The sequence below is a fragment of the Nelusetta ayraudi genome, unplaced genomic scaffold (genome assembly GCF_046127955.1).
Source record: "Nelusetta ayraudi isolate G7.1 ecotype Tasmania unplaced genomic scaffold, CSIRO-AGI_Nayr_v1 ptg000026l, whole genome shotgun sequence".
NCBI lineage: Eukaryota > Metazoa > Chordata > Actinopteri > Tetraodontiformes > Monacanthidae > Nelusetta > Nelusetta ayraudi.
In genome coordinates, this window is record NW_027466076.1 from 12,230,001 (window position 1) to 12,237,263 (window position 7,263).

Below are 7,263 nucleotides of genomic sequence, written 5' to 3' on the forward strand. Positions count from 1 at the left end.
ATCTCGGATTCTAATTAAATGTCATTGTTTGAATGACGTGCACACTCCTGTAGCAATACTGGGGCTATGTACTGCTTTGGTCCCTTCTAAGGACAAACTCAACTGATTGCCCTCCATGTGCCTTTGGAATGTATTGATAGACTAAAATCATACGCTTGGGAACAGTTTTGGCACAGATTGGAGCACAAGCGCATTTTATTTATGACCACAATTGCACTTTATCCTGGCGTCTATGATGTACTTCAAAATTCTTTGTGTGTCTATACGTGTGCCTCGATGTAATTGTAATGTTAATTGTGTTTTATGTGACCTGCCAAGGGACTTCAGATGTAAATGAGCCGGGATTCCTAACTCAAATACACATCCGTTTTTTATGATCATTATTGATCATTTTCACGATCATTGATATTCATCGTGCATTGTGTGCAATCCTTAAATAAATGAAAAAAAAATAAAAAATTGGAACCACGGATAAGATTTTTGTTAAACCAGTTTAACCCTTCAAACTCAGGCACCGGCACTGACTGGGAAAAGTCGCTAATCTTCCAGGGTCTCGGACGCCGCGCGCGCCCCTCCCTTGTGCTGGGAAATTTAGCATGCCCCCTCGGCTGAAGCAGAAAATGAGATTACTGTATTTAAATGACTATGGTAATGGCGAGCATGCTGCCGGGGCCCCTGTAGGATCAGGGATTTCTCCCGTGCTCATTGTTAGCAGTTTTGCAAAGTGCCATCGTCCTGCTCCGCCTCACAATGGGGATGTCATTTAAAAGACATTTCTCTTTCTTTCTCATGCCCCCTTGGTCCCCTGTCAGCCCCGTGTACCAGTCCCCAGGAGAGCGAGCCCTGAGTATGTCTGCGTGTGTCTCTGTGTGTGTGTGCATTTCAACCTTTCCAATCCAGCAGCCCAGACATAAGGTGAATATTCCCTCATTCAAAGGCGCACGAGGGTGATTGGATACGGTCAGTCTGTTTGGGAAGACATAATCCAATCTATGTTTGTAATGAAGTGTGCTCTCTCAGGGACTAACGCCATGTGTTCCCCTGTAGAAGGCAGAGGACAGGTGGCCACCAGGTCAAGTGCTCGGTCACACCTGTACGACGGCCGGGGTTTTTCGTAGGCCACCATTCGTTCTGCTGTCCTGGCTGCTCACTCCTGAGCGGGGGGATTTATTGCAACAACAACAAAAAAAGGCAGCCAGACTGCGATTCAGGAAAATAAAATAGACAACTCTGGTTTTGTTTGTAAAAAAAAACATTTCAGTTTTATTTCATTTCTAAGATGTTAAAACAGGCCACCATTCTGACTACATATTCAAAATAATTCAAATTAAACATGCAATACGAGCATCTCCTCTCAGAAATGTCGATTAATATGTTAATTTCTAATGGATAATTGGATTTTAAATTATTTTGCTGTATTGCATTCACAATCCATCCCAACGATTCATCCATCCATCCATTTTCAATACCTCCTTATTTCTGAGCTCAGGAACATTGGGGGTCTGCTGGATCCTCTCCCAGCTGTCATAGGGTGAAGGCAGGGTGGCACCCTGGACAAGTGGCCAGTTCATCGCAGGGCCACATAGAGACAAACAAAGACAAACAAGCAGTCACACTCAGATGCACACCTACGGACAATTTAGAGTTTCCAATTGACCTCATATACATGTTTTTGTAGTGTGGGAGGAAGCCGGAGAACCCAGAGAGAACGTAGACACAGGGAGAACATGCAAACTCCCCGCAGAAAGGTCCCAGGTCCAGAATGAATCGAACCCACAATATTCTTGCTTGTGAGGCGGCAGACCACTGCACGACCGTGTGGCCTCCCAATGATTCAAAATTATAAAAAAAATAAAATAAAAAAAAACTTAAAAAAACTTTTAAAAAAAACAACAACTATTAAACAGGTAACCGAAAGCAACTTGGCCGGTCAATTTAAAGATGGATTTATTTGAGTGGATGACTGTAGCAGTCAAATGAAAAAGGGTAACAAAATGCCATGTTCAGCTGAGTTTCATATATACCTGACCCGCCTGCAACGTGTCGGGATCAGCGGTTCAACACCTTGACTGTGCAGTCAGCCAAGTCAAACAGTCACTACTGACTGACTGATTGCTGGTAATGACACTGTGGCTGTGTCTGTACTATTATGGGATTGTCATTTAACTGGACATTTTAATTGTATAACTGACAGTGGATGAATGTTATAGAGTGGACAAGTTTTACACTGAGATGTCACACAAGTATTTGCCCCTCAAAACGTGAGCCACGCTAAGAAGACTTGCTGAGAGAAATATGAATAGCATTTTTTTTTTTATAATACTGTAACTTCAAACATTGTCATTGTCATCGTCACTGCCATAACTGGCATAACACCAGGTTGAAATATGGCAACATTTTCAGGGTTCCCTTATTACTGCGTTGTTTGAAGTGAAAAGAAAAAAAAGGTTGAAGCCACGTTTTTTCATTTGTGAAACAAACATTTTAAATGGCTCACTGGCCTGGTGAGTTGAGTAAACAAGGGAACAAAAATATAGAGATAAAAAATGTAAGTATGGAAGATGTTTTCTGATCTTATGTGCACAAACGCACCACATCATTATTCAGTTTTTCGTGATCAAAGTGAACCCTCAATTGTCCTTGAGGACGCAGCAGTGATGATCAATATGCCAGAAGGCCTCTGTGGGCTCTTTGCTGTAAACCTTTCGGTGAAATTGACCACTTAACCACCAGCTAATTAACATTGTACAGTTTGGCAAAGAACTGGAACAACTACAAGTGTCGTAGCTTGAGAGAGTCAATCAATGCTACTGAGGCATCGGGATGTGACCCGTGGCCGGCGGTGGAGAGGCGGCGCTTGACGCCGAGGAACTTTCATCTTTGGCAGAGAAATGAAACCTTAATTAGTCAGGCAGCCAGAGGTATTTAGGCCGACAGCGAACTCGTAGCTTCAGCATTTCTGAAGCTTTTCTGTTTCCCTTGTTCCACTCCGCTAACCAAAGCTAATCATGGAAATCGTCCCCGCGCGAATGCTCAAAGTCACTCGGCGGAGGTGGAGCGAAGGAGTTTTCAGACTGGGGACGAGGCCATTTGTGAGGACAACAGATGAGCGCAGCAGAAGACGCGGAAGGGGACGGCGGAAGAGAGGGATGGGGGGGAAGGAGGAGAGACTAATGTGCTCAGAAGGACGGCGGGATGCCCACTGCGAGCCGTGATGTCGCTGTAGCTTAGGTTTTTTTTTTTTCTTTCCCTTTCCTCCTCCCTCGGTCGCAGAACACTTCATCATGGAAGGGTTTTTCCTCCAGGTCCCCTCCCTCACCGCTGTCCCTCTGTCCCACTCTGCCCCGCCGCAAGCCTGATCTATTGGTTTTCAGCGCCGCGGTGCACGATAAATCACGGGAAGGGGGTGCGGGGGGGTGGCAATGATTAGGTTTGGCGAGATAGAAAGGAGGAGGAAAAGGAGTGGGGTGGGAGAAGGAGGAGGAGGAGGAAGACAAGCGGGAGGAGGAGGGGCCGAAGGTGGGGGCCCCCGCGCGAGCAGGCAGGTTACTTATGGTGTTTGTTTCTCCCAGGCCTGTACCTGAGCAGGGGGGGCACAGCCTCACGTGTGTTGCATAAAGGAGCTGTGGGCCGCGGCGACGGAGCTCAGAGGACACATAAAACTGAGGTGGAATATATATATGTATATGTACATATATATATATATATGTATATATATATATATATATATATATATATATATATATATATATATATATATATATATATATGTATATATATATATATATATATATATATATATATATATATATGTATATATATATATATATATATATATGTATAAACATATATAAACATATATATGTATGTATATCTATATCTATATATATGTATATATATATATACATATATATACATATACACACACACATATGTTCTGTATATGTATATACACGTATATATGTATATATATATATATATATATATATATATGTATATATATATATATATATATATGTACACATACACGGTGGCATTGCTTATTCTATCCAAGCCCATTATATGAGCTCTGCTACCTCGAGGTAGAGGAGGTAGAGGAGGAGGAGGAGGCGGCGACGCCACTTGGGCCCGTTGGGAGCAGGAGGTGTAGATTAATTCTGCCACACAATTAAAACTTCATTTGTCTAAATGCGCAGACTTTAGCCTCATTTAAGCCTCGGTGGCTCCTCTCACAAGGCGTGAAAATGGGTAAATAAACAAATAAACAGTGCGAGAACGACGCTCACAACTCGCCGGGAGTTTGAGACATTGACGTTCGGCCTTCAGACGGTCGAGAAAAACCCCAACACCCGACTCGCTGTCAATTACCGCTTCTGATTGTGAGTGCTGGTGTTGACGTTTGTCTGGAACCCCAGCAAAATAAAAAATAAAAAAAATGCCTCACTGGCAGCGATCCCCGTCCCCCCCCCAACCCCCCGCCGCCTGCTCGAGCCAGCACCCTTTTGCGCCTTTCACCTTTTTCCTCAGGTAACAAATTCCCCACAATGCACCTGGCCGCCGTGTCTGGGTGGGTGGGTGGGGGGGAGGGGGGGGAGGGCGTTGAAAAAACATGAGCCTCGCAAACACGAGCAGGGCTGATAATGAAGCACAAGCTCTCGCTCGCGTGTGTGACTGAGAGCTGGATGCGCCGCAACAAGACCCCCCTCCCCCCCCCCCTCCTGCACCACCACCACCACTACCTCCATCCCTGCTTCACAGACACACACACACACACACACACACATACGCATTGTACGACTGCGTTTTACCCGCTCACCCGTTTAATGGCTGCTCTTCTGTTACTGTATGTTTCATCAGCGGCGCAGGGTGGCAGGTGGGAGGGATCCCGCCTTTGGAGGCGAGCGCGGCGGGGGCTTTGTTTGCTTTAGTTTACACGCTCGCTCGTTGTTTTGCGGCGTGTTGGCGCGCCAAGCTCTCTGCCGTCAGCGCCGCTCTCATCGAGCGTGACAGCTCGGCGGCCATGTTTTGAAGGGAGACGGCGGGGCGGGTGGGGGGGGGGGGGTTGAGACGGGTGGCAGAGGAAAAAGGGAGGGAAAAACGCGCTTTAACCCTCACCTGCCGAGATCTTAGGCGCCGATTCTTCCTTTCAGGATCTCTGGGTGAAGCTACAGAAGGCGCCTTTGGAGCTAATGTGGGTGATTCTCCAGCTCTTCTTCTTCTTCTTCTTCTTCCTCTTCTCTTCCTTCTTTGGGTGAGGGAGGGATGGGTGAGGGAGGGAGGGAGGGAGGGATGGGGGGGTTGTGGTGGTGGTCGTGGTGGTAGCGGTGGTGGGGGGTGGGGGGATTACAGAGATGATCCTGCCATTCATCGTCGCTCTAAACAGAACCCCGTATTCCCTCCCCAAACCCTTGCTAATTCCCTTTTGATGAGGCGTGCTAAATAAATCCTATTTCCACGCCTTTATTCCCTGCCGGCTCCTGGAGCGCAGATCAGGGACGCAGATTTTTAGGGGCTTCTGCCACCGTTTGGGAGCCACAATGGAGCTCGTCTGCATGGCAGAAACCCACTCTGTCCGGTTAGCCTCATTATGCTGTCACCCCAACACCACATGCCCAGTGGCCCAAACGCACACACACACACACACACACACACACACACACACTGGAAGACTGACACCTTGGTATATATGTGCTTTCACAGAAAACGTTGTACCCCATGATGGCTTTGCACATTTGCTGGGATCATTGTCGGACATCGTGTCATGCACTTCAAATTTGTGGCTTGAGCGTGAGAAAGATACTCCAGGTGAGTGTGTGTGTGTGTATGTGTGTGCGTGCGTGCGTGCGCCCTCCCTGCCTCCCTCCCTCCCTCCCGTCATGACGGCCCCTACCACTCTCCCATGCTGAGCCCCCTCGCGCTCCGCTGCCACGCTAACAAGCTCCTCCGTCTCCGCCGGTCCGCCTAACGCCGGGGCCCCGTTATTAATGGGGACCAGCTGGGAGTGGTGAAGGTACACGCGCAGCCAGACAAAGCCCCATATATAATCATAAAGTCATAACAAACGACCTGATGTAAATGAGGATGCCGGGGCTGGGAGGGGTGCGGTGCGGTGGGAAGAGAGCGGGGTTTTGCGCACCGGAATTGCGGTCGCACTTCCGACATCGAAATGGCCGAGACAGCGCTTGTGCAACCTTTGACCCCCCCCAACTCCTGAACATGGTGGGGAGGCCGGGGGTCTTGGGTGGTGGCGGTGGTGGTCAGCATGTTGGGGTGGGGGGTGAGGGGGGGGGGGTAGTCAAGCCCCTGAGAGGCGGTGTTGAAGTGCCACTTGGACGTGCTCACTTCTCGGCCGATGGAGGCAGTTAGACCGAGCCGTGTCCGGGCAAACAAAAGGCAGCTTCACTCCACTCGGCCGCGCCCACCACTCGGCCTCCCGCGGCATATGGCAGTGCTCCATTACGCCTGTCGAGGGCCGGCTGCCTCGCGCGCCTTTCAAATAAATGTTTTTTTTTTTTTTTTTATGAGATAAATTGATGACTGCGACGTTACGGTGGAGGAAAAAAAAAAAGGAAAAGCAGCGGTCGGAACGTTGATCGGCGTTCGCTGTGTCCCGCACTGACGCAGGCTTACCACAGACACATGCTTCCAATTAGCTGGGCTTCTTCATGTAAATGCTCCATAAATTATCCCCCTCCTCCTCCTCCTCCTCTTCCTCGCGCTGGGATTAGGTGCTCATAAAGAGAGCGTGGCATCTTAATAAACAGCAAAGGTTGTGTATGGAGAGCAAATTAGGGGAGCGGCGCCGCGGTTACAGGAGGGGGAAGCGAGGAGGAAGAAGGGACGTAGGGAGGAGCGGCGATCATACACTTCTAAGCCGTGTTTACGAGGAGTTTTTTGGATGGATGTTGTGTTCGTAAAAAAAGCATCTGCGGACTTCGGAAATCTAATTAATGCTATTATTTTTGAATAATAACAACAATTGTGGCTAATTGGTGATGAGGTGGGAAATTAGGGCCTGGGATCAAGATCTCAAGATAATAATGAAGGTATACAGCCGCAGGTAGAAGATTTACGCACTGACAGTTGGTATGACAGTGCAGAATAACCCTCCAGACCGTCTTAGTGGGATAAATAGAGCTTTTTGCTAAATACCCACATCATGTTTGTTAAAACACACGCACTGTCCCCGGTGAATGACTGACATCAATAATGAATGTTGAGGATGTTCACACAGAAAAAAATGAATAACCAATAAAGCAGGGC